Consider the following 15860-nt stretch of genomic DNA (forward strand, 5'->3'; position numbering starts at 1 on the left):
TACAGATACTTTATTTCCATCTTTTCATTATCTCACATTTTTTTCTTTTCCCTTATTACCTTTCCCCTACTCAGCCCACCTTCCCTACACCTTTAGCTCCTTTCTTCAGCATGGTTTTTATTCAGCAGGCTGAGTGAAAAATAGACCCGCCAGCTGCCAACCCGCACCCTTCAGAGCACTCCTGCAGGCGGAGCGGTGCTGACCACCCCTCCTTACTACCTGGACTTCAATTACCAGCAGGGCCAGGGCCAGGTGCACCTAGGGGTGGGCCTGAGGGTCCTAGCATCTGAGGGTCAAAGACCCCTGGGCCTCCCTTGCCGTTGCTGTGCCGGTCCTGTGCTTCCTTCACCCTCCTGGGACGTGTGTGATGACACGCGGTCTAGACACCATTTGTTTTCACATTCACCGCACACCGGTTGGAAAGTTCGCTGCTGTGTGGTCATTTACATAGAGATGCTTTGCTACCGAGTCCTACCCTCTTGGCAACAGGTGAGCGTTTGGATCCCAGGCCTTAAGCATTTGAGAACAGTCTATTTTAATTTCTGGTTGTTATTTTTGATGTGGTTTTCATGAGAGAGAAGAGTTTCCTCCCATTCCTCCTGCTAACTAGGAGCACATTGAAGTTACTGTCTTGCAAGTTGGAGGAGCTGGAAATGTCTAGGAGAATTCCTGATAACTGCGGATTTAAAAACCCTCTGGAGTCAGGATGCAGCTGAGTTTTTTCCCTGTTTTTTTCCTTTTTTGCACACTCTGGGCGGGAAGAGCCAGTCTGGCTCTCATTGTCACGAACAGTACCTCTGATGGGCCTGGGCTCCTCCTGTTCAAGATTGAGAGACTGCAGAGGCATTTGTGAGAAGGAGCACAGATGCACGCCGGGTCTCCACTCACGGTTTTTATCAGCTTATTAGTGGCAGCCGCTCAAATGGAATTATAGCTATTATGCTCCATTACAGATGCCAAAGAATTTGCCTCTGCTGAGATTCACACTGTTGGCTCCTCCCGCCAGCAACCCTCTTTTTATGTGGCTGCTCAAGAAATTGCCAGAGAGAGCAGTTCATTCTTTCAGTATTTGATTCAATTGCATCATCTGAAACTGAGAATAAAAGCTTTTCAGAAGAAGATTCAGGTTGCAGAAACTATAAATCATACCTTTTTGACTCAGAAGTGAGAGGATGTTGAGAAACTAGATAAAACAGGAGTTGCCTGCTCTTGTTCTCACCTCTTCTTTTATAGTTTTAAAAATGGGAGGAAGGTAGCACTAGTTAGAAGAGAGAATCTGTTGCTTTGCAAATAATTTAAAGACATTTATTTTTAAGTGAGTGGAATAAAGCTATATAAACTTGGTGTGCTTCTAATTAAGCAGTGTGAGCGCATTTTGGTGGCCTACAAAGGTCTTAGGCAAGGGAACGTAGTTATAAACCTTAGACCTATACCAGGACCAGCTGTGTAGATGACTAGGAGGGAGTGACATATATTTATCTTCTCACATGATTAAAATTAATAGTGTAGGGCTGCTGTAGCTCTGTGGTTCCTGGGTGTAACTTCTTTTTCCTTTCCTCTGAAAAGATTCGTTGTTCAGCTGCCAGAGGACAGGGGAATGAGGTATAATAGCATAGCTAAAGCTTTAATTACCGCCTGAAAACTTTTGTCCTTCACTTTGAATTTGCTTTTGTAGGCTTAAGGGGGACTTTTAAGGAGCCTGGACCAGTCTTGTAAACTTCAAAAATAACTCTGGGTTTATGTGCGGCACCACACAAGGGCACGGCTGCTTTCTCCTTTTGGTTACAGGTCCAAGAGTCACAAGCCACAGAGTTGGAAGTCATTAACGTCTGAAGGCTGTTGGTGGCCTCCAGATAGGAGAGGTGGGGTGGCGACAGTGTCCAGGGCACAGGTGCACGCACACCGGAGGCTGCCTCATCCTTCCAGAGTCCACGTCTTGGCTCTGACCCTTCAATTTCTGGGATGGGGAGGGGAGTGCTGATGAGGCCTAGGAGATGGGGGTGAGGGCAGAGTCTAGGGTGGTACAGGTTGGCCACTGAAACAAGGGGCTGCCATCTCGGTCTGTGCTGAGAGCCAGCAAGTCCGAGAGGAGATCTCCCATGGAGGCCACACTACTCCCGAGCTGGCTGCCTGGCTCTACAGGAAGACGCTGGAAGGAGCAGACATCACTTTCAAAGGCCACGTCCCAGAATTTTCCTGCCAAATTAAGTTAATTATGCCAGTACAAATTAAGTATTATGGTTCATCACAGAAAAAAAAAAATCCTTGCATTTTTGTGGTGCTTTCTTTGCAGGAAAGAAACATCCTAAAGTATCTGTGCTTGGGGTATTTTCTGACCAAGCGTCTAAGAGCTTGATCATTGCTGTGGCAGCTTCTGCCCAGAAGTCTGGGAAGTGTGGGGTTTCTGCCTTTACAGACAGGTCTTCTTTAAGCTAAGGGCAGCCTGCAGGTAGACTGGAGCCCTCTTCAACCCTCCATATCCTGCACAGCCCTTAGTGCTGCCCTCCACTTGGGAATCCACCCCCAACGTGTGTTTCACTGTTTCCTGAGTGTGTGCATCTCCGGCTTCCACATCCCCTCTTCGTGCTGTCAGTCGTGGTGTCCAAGGTTTCTCAATTTGCCTTTGCTCCTTTGTGGGTAAGGAAAACACACTGGGGCTTAGCCTGGGAAGTAATGGTGGGGAGAGGCAGCCTGGTGGGCTGGTGTGGAGGGGTTGCCGCCCCGCTGGGTATTGCTTGGGAGCCAAGATCTTGAGTTGGGCCGTGGATTGGAGGGAAGGGGCTCCATGTCTACCAGGCATTTTGTGGTTTGGAGGCACAGTTTGAACTGGAAGAATACCAGTTATGAAAACAAAAGCCTGTGTTTTCTTAACATTGCTTGGTAGAAGATCCAGAATATTTTCACCTAAACTTATTTCAGACTTGGCAAATGTTTTCTTTCCAGGTGTGTTTGCTTGGAGATTAAAAGAGCTGATGGACGACTCTCTCCAAACACGGGTCATATCATCTTAAGTGTCAGTCATACATGAAGACGGGAGATCTGCTTTGATCTCAGCTGCTGAAGTCATCACACTGCACTGCTAATAGAGACTCAGCGATGATGTAAAAACTCTGAAGTGTTGGTATCTAGATAAAGCAATTCAATGGAAAGTCCAGTTACTAGGTAAGAATGAATCTAAAGTACAGCAGTACCTCAGTTCATGAACGCTTCTGTTTGCAGACAACTTGGTACAAAGTCAGAAGCATTTGGCAGAGTTTTGCTTCTGCCCCCCGTCTCCGCACTGGTGATGAACACAGCCGTGGCCTCCTCCCTGCATAGAGGAGCGTAGCTTCTTCTCCAGAATCCCGGAGCAAATGATGTTCCTGAGCCAGGCACTGCTGTATTCATGCTTTTAAAGTTTATAGTGCGGGGGGGGTATATATATTTCAATGTAGTTACCCACAAATCATTCTGAAACTAATAAGGATATTTTCAGATTAACTAGACAAAACCAAAAAAGTGTACAGCAATCAATTGTAAAAAAAATACTCAATTGTTTAAGGCCAACAAACAATGCATAATCCCTCCACTTTGGGAATGGAAAAGCAGAAAGAAATCTGAAGTTTTACGACTGCTGGGAGGTGGGGTGAGGTGAAAATATTGAATCCTTTATTTTTAATTATTTTGGATGAAACAGATGACAAAAGAAAAGCAACTCATGGGAAAACAAAACCATAGCTGCTTCTTAGCTGTGACTGAAAGTTCGGTGATGGCTTTCACAGAATCACACTTTGGCTGGTGGCCCTCAGGCCGGCATGGGGCGGTTGAGAGGGACCCAGACCTGTCTGTGGGTGGAGGACTTGCTCCCCTTCACCCTTTCTCTGGTGCACAGTGGAGGAGGGTGGCCTGGTGGCCAGAAGGAGGAGAAAGTTTGGGGTTGTCACTTCCTGCTGGAAACCGTTTTTACAAATGCAGGCAGCCTAATCACTCCTCAGTTCCTCGGGAAGAGCCGGCCTGGAAGAACTGTGTGACGTGACTCACTCCATGGCTCTGTGGTCACCCTCCCACTTCGCCTCACAGCCTTGGGGACACTGACTTCTGTAGGATGTGGCCAGAGAAGAGTCATCAATGATTTTGCCCTTTACAGATTCACAATAGGTTGCAAGGAACAAACAGTAGTTTCTAATGAGTTCCCTGGACTCGGGGGCAGGATGAAGGCATGTTCTACCATCTGTGTCCTATTTGCTTGAGCAGGGTAATGATGAGGTTGAAAAACCACTTAAATGTTAACTCCTACCTCCCTTCCCTCTGATCTCCCCTCCTTTTCTCTGTACATCACTCTTTCTAAGATTTCCTGAGAGCTGACCTGTCTCATGCATCATTTCAGCCCCAGGTGTCAATTTAATTTGGAAATTTTGAGCTACGTCACCTGAGGTATTCTTGAGTTAGGGAAGCTGGGGAACAGAGGGACCTTTGGCTGGGCTCATCTTTCTATAGGATGGCTAATGACGAGAGGGAGGAGTACAGGACCCTCGGGGGCTGGCGGAAGGGTAATTGAGTTCATTCTTCTCCCTGTGACCTCAGAAACCCCTCTATGATGTTGCCTCGGTTTTACTCAATAGCGGATTGGATTTGGGATATAGATTTGGACTTCAGCTGAGTTCCTTCAAGTACCAGAAACAGGAAATCTGAGGGGCTCCCAAGAGAAGCCCTGAGGCCCCGGCTGTGTTTTAATGTGAACTGACAGCCGAGGGTTGGTTCCCAAGGAAATTTTGGCCCAACGCTGGCTTTATTTTCTGATCCAAGAAAGAGTTAAAGTTCATCACGGAGGAAAATATGTTTCACACAAAAATGAAGAATTTGGAATTGTCCAGACCAGAATAATGACTTTGTCTTCAAAACAATTATGGACAACTGCATTAACACTCCAATTAGCAAGTACACGAAGTTCTTCCTTCCATCAGAGCTCACCCAGATGTTCCTGAGGGTGGGGGTACTTGGGAACCTGAGGTCTGGACACAGCATTCCCCCTCCCGTGCCCTTTTGCTCTGCTGGCAGCTACTGTACCTCATGATTTAAACATGGACATTTCTAATTAAATGAGAGCTCAGCTGTACTCTTGAACTAATTTATAACATTTGATTTGAAATGTAATAGCTTCAATCTTCATCTGATTAAAAACAGTCATATACTGTACATGGTTACTATTTTGTTGCTCCAACATGCAGTTTTTATTTTTACATTCTCCTTTCTACACAGCTGTTCATCTGATACATCCAAATTTTTAAGTCTTTGTGTGTGTGTGCATGCTGAGAAATTCTGAGGTGGAAGGAAAGGATGTTATTCCTGAAGTGACCCCTTTTTAGGGAAATCAACTTCTAGAGAACTTTGTTAACTTTTTTGGAGACAAAAGGTAATGCAAGACATTCTGGTGACTTAAAAACAGTGAATATTGATATGCACAGTTCAGATATGCAGAAATTCTGCAGTTTTTGGGTATCAGCTGTAAGTTACTTATACCTTAAGGAAGGAGTTCTTAAAGTGGGTCCAAAACTGGTGTTCAGGGGATTTATGTCAACATTACGTGTACATGCCAAGCCTATGCATTTGTGTGTGCAGAATAGTACCACACATAATTTATGTATATTTTCTCTGGAGAACCTCTAGAATAAAGAGAGAAATGATGCAGATGTGAGAGCTTTCTGACCTCAAGAACAGGGAGGAATTCTTGAGGTTGTAGAGTAGGATGGGGAGAGAGCTTGCGGTCCTCAGAGCCCTGATTACGAAGCTTTGGCTGCTGGGCTGAGGAGTTCCAACCTTATCCGAAGGCAGTGGGAACCATCAAGAAAGTGGTGTTGCTGGCTTTGAACACAGGACAATCCTCTTGCCTGTGTGGAAGAGGACAGATGTGGGAGAGCAGACAGATGTAGGGAACTCACTACAGAAGCTGATTGGGAGAGTTAAGAGACTCCCCGGTGTGCTGGGTGGGGCACCAAGAGGGCGTTATCTTGTCGCCCTTACAGATCCTGAGGGGCAGGACTGGGAGAGCAGGAATCCATCTTCACATGTTGTCATCTGACTGTTGGTTTAAAACTTAGAGCTCAGAAGACGCATGAAACAGTCTGTGTTTATGTAGGGCATTTAGATTTTCTCTATACTTTAGACTTTGGCTTTCATTTTCTGTAAAAAATCACATTTGATAGTTTAGGTCATATCTCATTTTTATTTCCAGTATGTCTGAACATTTTTCTTTCCCCCTTCCTCTTCTTTTTTCTTCTTTCCCTTTCTTTCCTGCTTTTTTATTTTTCTTCAAATCAAACTAATGCATCTGTCTAAAAGTCAAATGTTCTATAGGATTTATTCCAAAAATTCTTTACTACCTCCTTGTCCTTCCCAATCCATACATACACTTCAATTTCCTTCTCACAGAGCCAAGTACATTCAACTCTAACTTTATTATTTAACTATAGATATCTAAATGTCATCCTTACATTGGTTTTTCATACCTCTTGTTTTTTTCAGTTTTAGGCATTGTCTATTAAATTCTTGGTGCAAAAGATGAAAATTTAACTTCCTCTCTCACCCCACCCCTATTACACACACACACACACACACACATGCACACACACACACACATGCACACACACACACACATGCACACACACACACACATGCACACACACACACACATGCACACACACACACACATGCACACACACACACACATGCACACACACACACACATGCACACACACACACACATGCACACACACACACACATGCACACACACACACACATGCACACACACACACACATGCACACACACACACACATGCACACACACACACACATGCACACACACACACACATGCACACACACACACACATGCACACACACACACACATGCACACACACACACACATGCACACACACACACACATGCACACACACACACACACACATGCGTGCATGCACTGTCCATCTCCCTCCTCTCAATATATTTATACCAAAATTTAATGTTTAGTGGTTATAGTACTATAATTATATAAATATTATTCATAGCAAGTCATTTAGAATGTTATTTTTTACCTTTTCTGCATAACTTTTTGTTGAAATTGATTATTATCTTTTTGATTACTTGTTCTACTGGTGTTTTACATATACTGGTAGACTACATAACAATGCTTCAGCCAACATTGGATTGCATATACGATGCTATATACATCACGTAGCCTAGATGTGCAATATATTATACCATCTCTAGGCTTGTAAAAGAATGTTCTACCCTGTTTACAATGACAGAATCTTCCGATGATGCATGTTTTAGAATGTATCCCTGATGCTAAGCCATGCATGACTATCCTCCTCATTGGTTTAACCCCAAATTCCTTCATCAATAATGACATTTCTCCATGCATTTAGATAAAACAATACATGCATTGGGTGTTCCATTAATTTCATCTTCTTAAAGAGATACTTTCTAGAACTCTCTGACCTGCTCTAGTTAGGACCAACTGCACTCTGTATGTTGGGGTAATGTCATCATGGGATCTCCTTTTGTCATCTTGAGTGTTCCCTTCCACTCCCTCCATGTCAGATTCCCTTGTTCCCAAGCCCAGATAACTCTCTAAGACTGTCTCTGTCTTTCTCTTCTGTCTTAATTGATGCCCTTGTTATGGTGGAATATATCTTTATTTGTTTTCTATAATAAACTATAATGTACAGTTTTGAGACCTTGCATTTCTTAAGATTTCATTACTTTGTCTTTACACTTAATTGTTAGTTTAGCTAGGTATAGAATTCTGGATTAGAAATAACTTTCCTTTGTTTTGGAGTCCTTGTATCATTGAGTTCTTTTGTCCATACTGCTATTGAGACTTGTGAAGCATCTTTGATTTCTGATCTTTTGGATGTGACCTGATATTTCTCTCTAGAAGCCTATGAGATTGTCACTTTGTTTCCAGTGTTCTGACATTTCTGTGAGGTGAGATTTCTGTGACATATCTCTATATAAAATCTCTTTTCATTCATTATGCTGGGTATTTATTGGACTCTGAAATCCTTGAGACTCTTGTACTTCAGTGCTGGAAAATTCTCTTGAATTAATCCATTGATGATTTCTTTCATTTTCTCAGTTCTTTCTGGAAACTATTATTTGGATATTAGAACTCTTATACTCTAACATTTATTTTCTGTCTTATTTTGGATCAGTTCATTTTTTATAATACTTTCTGGCATATTGCCTATGCTTCATATCCCAAGTGTTCAGTAAAATTTTCATTTCTTCCACATTAATTTCCAAGTGCTTTTATTTACTCCCTAAATGTTCTACTTTTTTGTTACAATAATATATTGGCTTTACTTCATGAATGCATTACCAGAAAATAGTCTTGGCCTCTTCTTCCTACATAGTGTCTGTGTCTTCCCTGCTCTCAAACAGGGCTTGTTTTCCTTGGATGTCAGTTGATCCTAGTTGGCTGCTGACTCTGAGTGGACATTAATGGACACTCTGAGTGGACACACATCTGGTGTGTATATGTGGCTTGTCCAATGGAGGATGATCTGGCTGGGTTGTTTCTTTAGGTATCCCCCATGTCAGTGTCTTTTCACTCTTTCCTCTGGGCTGAAGTTCCCCAGAGAAGTATCTTCCAGTCCCAGCCTGCAGTGTAGATCCGTTAATGAGTGTCATGACATCGGCTAAAGGCCTTGGCATTTATATGTCCATGTTCCCTGAGTTCCTCTCTTCATTACTCACCCCTGTCCTCAGCAGTGCCCAGGATTCCCAGCCAAAAACCTCATGTTTTGCCTCTGGCATCGCCCCAAGGGGGTGGGTAAAGTAGTTGCCTCTCTGTGTGGAGTGTGGAGTGCAGGCAGACTTCCTACCAGACTTCTGATTTGGAGTTTGACCTTCACCTTCCTCCCCAAGTGAGGCTTCCAGTCCCGCTCATTTTCAGGCTCTGTGGCATGGGTCAGGCTGCCTCTCTGCTGTCCTTCATGGCTGCCTAGGGTCTGTTCAGTCACCTACTGCTTGTGTATCTCCTCCCCAACTTCCAACACAGTCCCTTATGCTTCTGTTTGTCTGAGGGAGTTAATGCTTTAAAAACAATCTCTTTGCCAATTTTTCTTGCGTTATTATTAGGAGTCTAAATAGACATATAGATCCATAGTCTTATCTTTAGCTGAAGTCTTTACTATCATTATTGGTGATTTTAAAAATTATCTTGGATCCTTCAATGATTTCATCTAATTTGGAATCATTGGTAAATTTACAAAAACACTCCCCTTTGAACTGAATTAGAATTCACCAGTGAAGATATTCAGCCTGAATTTCTGGCCTTCTATAAATTGTTTCCACATGATTCCTGAGGGCTGCTGTGCTACCTCTGTGTCTTCCACACCTCCTCATGACCTGTTTGCATGTGCAGGAGACAGGCTCTGGTTTCACAAAGATCTGTTGTTCACACACACAAGCTGTTATGAGAGGGCTGAGTGGAGATAGAAGGGAAGCATCAGAGAACAAGGCGCTGAGGCAAATCGTCCCAGCGATTTTCCAGTGAAGACATGGCTACCTGTCACGTCGGTTTAGAACACCCAGCTTTAAAAGTCTGTACCATAGCTGTGGTTTTTTTGTAAATTATGTGGAAACGAGCTTTTTAAAAATGGCATTGATCAAATGCCTATACTGTGCTAGCGAGATAGAAGTTATTATTTTGGAGACAGGGAAGAAAAAAGGCTAGTTAAGGAAGTTGTATGAATAGAGAAATAGCTCTTTCATGGTTGATTTTAATTTTGGGGTTTCTCTTCAAATATATAAAACCTTAACGAGCTTAACTGGAACCTGCAGCCTTGTGGATATCGATGGTCTCAAGCATCGTATGCGTTGGAGGATGTGTGTCACGACAGTCCCGGGCTTCCGCACTCGGCACCGCCGGGCCCTGTGAGTGCCAGTCAGGACCACTTCGGATTCCAAGACTTCTGCGCGCAGGTTCCCATCCCCGCTGGAGATCGCCTCAGGACGCAGCCCTGGTTCCTGGGTTCCGGTGTGGGCTTCTGGCACGGTTCCCGCCCCCATTGCCATGGCGTGGGAACAATGGCTCACTTGGCAGATCTCTGTAAGCATTTGGTAAAATCACGAGGTATTGCCGCTGTGCAAAACTAAAAACTAAGGGATCAAGCATTGGGAAAGTATTGAAGCTATGAAGACGGATTTCCAGTGACTTTCAGACAAGTTAACCACGAAAGAGAGTTGCCAGGTGTTCACGGATGCATATTGCTACCCGCTTCACAAACATGAGCAGGGCACAGCTGCCCCTGTGAAACACGAGGAGGACGGGCAGGGCCGCCGGGAGCCTGCGGTCAGGTGTGGGCAGCCCCGCCCTGCCCGGCAGCGCTGCTGTCCTCTCTGCTGCCGCCGAGGGGCGCACGATGCAGGCCGGGCATCTCGTGTCTGGGAGAGGGACACCCAGGCCCATGTTGCGGAGCAAGTCCCAGTTTAACCACAGCTGTGAACTGGGTAGTGCGCCCGGGGCTTGGGGGCTCTTCCTCCCATCGGCTGCCCCACTCCCGATGGTCACTTAACCGCAGATGAGAACAGCCGTCCCGCGACTCTCCTGACCCAGTGGTGCGCGCCCAAGCTTTGCGCCCGACTGAGCACTTCTTGCCATTCGTTCCGAGCCTAGAAGGTATAGGATTTACAGTTAAAAGCTGGGGCACCCTCACTTCACTTGGACCAGCCAGGAAGAAGCCATCAGTGGTCGCTGGAGGCATAAAATGCTCCCCCCACACTGGCAAAGGCAGCCCTTGGGCGGCGGGGCAGGGCGGGGTGCTAAAGTTTCAGGGCTTTAGATTTCTGACCGCAGTAGCTACTACAGCACTCAGAGATGAGTATTTCATGTAATTGCTGATGGTGTTTTAGAGACGTGGACTTATTAGGCTATTTATAGCAAGCGACTGAGTATCATGCTTTGGAACCCAGGCTCCCCAGCCTTGGAGGTCCTTTCCTTGAATTCCTTTTCCTTTTCATCCCTGATTCGGAGCACTGATGGTGATTTCCAGGATCAGAAGATCCTGAAGCCACCGCACAGCGATTTCACGCCCGCAGGGCTCCAGCCTCTCACCCTCACGCATGCACCGGAGTGAGACCCGCAGGTTCAGAAGTGCTGTGCCGCGGAAACGAGCGCAGCCTCCCTGGAGTAGCGTTAGGGGGCTGTTGGAGCGCGTGTATTAAGTAAGTCATGCTCCGATTGAGCTAATCACAAACACATAGTAAGATAATATCTGGAGGTAGCTCCTCTACCTGTGCGTGACCTTCTGAGTTCTCTGCTAACTGGTTGGCTACAGCATTGTCACAGGGAGAAGGAGGCAGGGATGGCAATGCCCCTGTCCGACTTTCTGGTGGGGTACAGGGTTTGCTCCTGGCGGCCGAGTTGGAAAGCAAACAGAGGAGGAGGCCTTAGGAGGAAAGTGTTCCAGACAGTCTACTTCACCTCTCCCACATTTTGCACAGTTCCGTAGAAGTTTATCTTTCGATGGAAATCCTGCCTCATAACTGGTAAGTCTAGTGATGGTTGTGCTTACCCTTCCAGAGGAAGAGACAGATTCTTCTGACAGGAACAGGTGCCCTGACAGCTCATAGACAGGCAGTGAGGACTTGAACTTGTGCTTGCTGCTGACAGCCGGCTCCTCAGAAGGAAGAGGGGCAGGGAGGCCTGCCCTGACTTGGATTTTCTCTCAAACTCCCCATCCAGGTGCAGGGAGGAGCAGAAAGGCCGATTCACAAAGTTATGAGGGCTAGGGCAGCAGACTTCCACAGAGGAGCAGACTAGAGGCCAGAAGACCAAGCTGTGAGGAGGCCCACTCCCTTTTTGGGTCCATAGCTCACTTCCTGTCCACATAACCTGTGTGTTGTGTCCCAGTTCCCTCTTTTCCTGAGGACACCAGGCACGTTGTGTTAGGGGACAACCCAGCCCACCATGACTGCATGGTAACCAATATATCTTTGTGACCCTGTTCCATGTCTGACTGTGGGGAAAACAGCTCAACCTATACAGAGAGCAGGGCCGGCAGAGTTGCTGCACAGGCAAGGAACATTGTCCCCAGGAGACTGCAGGAGGTGGGAGGGGGATGTGTGGGGTGGCCTTGCCTGGGCAGTGGCCACCAGGAGGGCTGTGAGGAGAGGGGATCCAACTGGTGGGTAGCTGGTGTTGAGAGGCAGGGCTGGTTTGATACTGCCAGGGGCCAGGAAGATGCCTGGGCGCTGACCACACAAGGAAGCCAAAGAAACTCACGTAGACCATTTGAGTGCCATTTTGGTGGACACTGACTGGGCATAAGGGTCAGTGTGACACTTGGTAACTGCGTGGGGCAGAATGTATGTTGAAGGCTGGTCACATGCCGCTACCCTGTGGCTCTGGAGCAGTCTGACTCTGAGTATGGGAACTGACCCATACTGGCCCCTGTGACACCCAGGAAAGAGGCAGACGGTGCTAGGAAGGCACAGAGTGTCACTTATTTGGGGACTGGGTGGCAGTAAGACCGACTTGATTTGGGACAGAAGGCGGGGTGTACATTTTGTCCAGGACAAAAGTGACATCATCCAAGCCAAATGCACCTGATTTATCTTCAGCTGTTAGCAGAGACTAACGCACATTCCTGGTGGCAGGGTCTTGGTGTCCACTGTTCTCCATACCTCTGTAATGGTTTGGCCTATGTATAGTCTTGGCGGGGAATCAGAGCCTGGCTCAACTTTCACTGGGGAAATCATGGTGGTTACAACTCAAGATGGCAACAGTCCTGTGAAGCTGAACCCATACAGTTGCCAGGGGAGGCTTCCTGGGTGTCCGTGTGGCACCTTGTCCCACTGAGCTATTTTTTGGGGTACTCTGGTACTCGCAGCCTTTCTACAGGCTCCCTGACAGAAAGTGAGAGACTCTTAACAGGAGAAATGGTACTTAGCAGTGACAAGCCCAATAGCAAGGGAACCCACCCATCACAACACATGGATGTCTGCCCCTAGGTTTCTGATAAGCACGGACCAACCAGTGATTTCTTGTTGAGTAGATGGGTGGGAAAGCCCAATGCGCAGAGGGCAAAATGAGCAATCAGGGCTGAACAACCTGAGTCCAAGTTTCTTTGTGCCCATTGCTTGTAGGAAATATTTTGTGTCTCTTTCAGAGTTTTTAGTGTTTGTAGCTATGGTGGAGTGGAACCCTCCTGTGAACACAGCTGTGAGTGGCACCGGCCTTGTGTGCAGCAGTCATCACCATGGTGATTCTCTGTGGCCTCCTCAGAGGGTGCTGAGCCCTGTGGGCCCGGGCTGGTCCCTTCTGCCATGAGCACAGTGGGCCCCTTCTCTCCATTCTGTCCTGAGAGTCCAAATACTGAAGCAGGAGAGGTTGGCAGTGCTTCTGGTTTCTCCTCCACTGGTGCTCCATTTGCCAGGTGATGCTCGTGACCCATCACAGAGGTGCCGTGTGAGCTCAGAGAGACACCGGGACCGTCTGAGCAGGTCTGGAGAGTCTGCTGTCTCCATCTCTAACTGTGAATGCTGTAGGGACAATCAGGGCGGAAGAACAGAATATCTTCCCCCAAAAAAGCTGCAGTCACAATGTCTGTATGCAAGACCATTGTCAGAGAGATGCTAGGCATGGTGGTGCATGCCTACAATCTCAGCACTTGGGAGGCTGAGACAGGAGGATCACTGAAAATTCAAGGGTAGCCTGGGCTATGTAGTGAGTTCAAGCCCAGTCCGATGAGACCCTGTCTCGATAAACAAACAAACAAACAAATACCCCTATTACAAGAGAGAACTGTGGGATAAATTAAAATAAGCTGTCAGGTATAGTATAAGCTGAATATGTTAAATCATTCAGGAAAATGTAATTTTTCATGTTGCACAAAGTGGTAAATACAGCAGATATAACCTACAAAGAAACAACAAGCCTCTTGGATTATTGGACAGAAATATGCACATATAAAGTGTTCCTGTGAACCTTCCTGTCCCCAGCCCCTTTGTCAATGCCTGCATCTCTGTCCCCACGGAGGCCATGGACACGTGTTCCCGTGTATAGAACGAGGACAAGGAAAGGTCCAAAGCTCATCCTGAAGCTGGGAAACAGACCTGAAACCCAAGGACACCTCGTACAGTTTTCCATCAAGACAGCAGGGGAACCAAGAATCCTCACTTAACTTAAGCACTGCAGGTAAGTTAAAATACACCTCCGATCATGACCTTCATTCCTGGCTGCCTGAATCATTCCCTGCCCATAATTCCTGGTGTCCTGAGCTCAGGGCACCCCATCCAGCCCCATGCTTTCTCTTGGGCACCTCACCACCCATCAGGTGTTCATAGCAGGTGCTCCCGTAGACCCAGACCCACGTTTGCTCGGTTCCCTTGGTACACGGCATGTCCCCCTGGGTACATGAGTCACTCCTAGGTTTCTTGGAGGCCCCAGTACAAGGTAAATGTGATGTGAATAGTTGCCACTGTGTTGTTGTAAGGAATAAGGACAGGAGAGCAGTCTGCACACGTTCAGTACAGGTGCAATTTTCCCTCTGACTTTCAGTCCATGGTTGGTTGAATCTGTGGGTGGAGAAGCTGTGGCTATGGAGGGCTGAATGTACTTACAAATTCAATTTAGGACCTCTTGTGTGTGCCTGTGGTCCAAATGCTCTCACACCTAACTTCACTCGGCGGAGGTCTTGGAAATCTGTCCATGGCGGTATGTCTAGGTCCAGCTCCTTCCTGAGAACTGCCATTTAAACATCACAGTCTGAGCATGTCATGTTTTATCTGTCCCCCAGTATGTAAATGCTCAGATCATTTTCCATTTTTCCTAGTACAAATAGTGCCACAGGGAACATTCTTGAGCAGTCATGTCCATAAGAGCAAAGTTTTCTCCAGAGCCCATACGAAGGGTTTAGACGTGAAATCAAGCAAGCACTTATCCTGACCTCATTTCCCTAATAGATGACACATTTCCCTTTGCATTTTATCTTTTATTGCCATGCCAATAATAAGGGAACAGCTCACAGATACACACAGAAACCCCTTTCCGAGCAAGCCCCGCTCATTTTAAGCCACCCTGTGTTGCTATCAACATGTCTCTATAGTAAGCTTATTTGTCCCTTTGATATGAAATTCGACAGAGTGAGCCGTGGCATCCAGACTTATGCAATAGTTTTGCTCCCCCTTTCTGTTATTTTCTGCTATCTCAAGAAAGAACAGGCAATGAATGTGTCGGTGGAAATGCAGTTGAGGAATTGCACTTGGTCTCATTTTTCAGCTTAATGTCCCTGCTCTTTCATCGTGAAGATCAGCCGCATTGTTATTTTTCCAACCCCTTAGAATAACATCCAGCTCTAGTCAACATGTTTAATGTACTTCTCAGTGATGTTCTAGCACAATAAATGTCTGTATCTCGTGCATGCGTACATATGGTAAGAATGTCTTGGCGTTTTAGCCGTGTGGGGGAGAACCATTGCGGTTGCTTTGTTAATGCAGTGTTTGTGTTGGAGCGAGGAGGGCCCCGTGCTTTAACTGCACTGGGCCTAATGAGATGGCTTTGATAATGGTGCAAGATCTAGGGGGACGGTCACAGCTTCACACTTCAAAGCTGAGCAGATGGGGTAGGAATACTGGTTAGCTTTGTACTTTTTGGGGACGTTTGGAGACAATTCTAACAGCTCCGTTTAATGAAGACATTGGAAAAGAAATGTTCTATCTTTAAAATAATTTTGAATTGCAAAGACAGAAATTTCTACCACTCCTCTTCCATGGACTCCACCAGGAATAATTCTTCCTCGTCTGTACTTAATTAGAGGCAATGCAGCTGCCCTGCTACGCCGTATTTTCAAGTGCCGCTCTTTTCCAACACACTG

At 46.2% G+C, this 15860-nt stretch overlaps 1 long non-coding RNA gene across 1 annotated transcript; it reads left to right on the forward strand.

Annotated features, from left to right (window-relative positions):
* The first annotated feature begins 120 nt into the window (after positions 1–120).
* On the forward strand, positions 121–15317 carry LOC104867567. Its single transcript, XR_781811.1, has 4 exons — positions 121–489; positions 2944–3162; positions 13987–14182; positions 15199–15317. It is a non-coding gene; the product is annotated as an uncharacterized LOC104867567 (long non-coding RNA).
* The last annotated feature ends 543 nt before the right edge of the window (positions 15318–15860 follow it).

Source organism: Fukomys damarensis, unplaced genomic scaffold (genome assembly GCF_012274545.1).
Source record: "Fukomys damarensis isolate Sample0158 unplaced genomic scaffold, DMR_v1.0_HiC HiC_scaffold_26, whole genome shotgun sequence".
Lineage (NCBI taxonomy): Eukaryota > Metazoa > Chordata > Mammalia > Rodentia > Bathyergidae > Fukomys > Fukomys damarensis.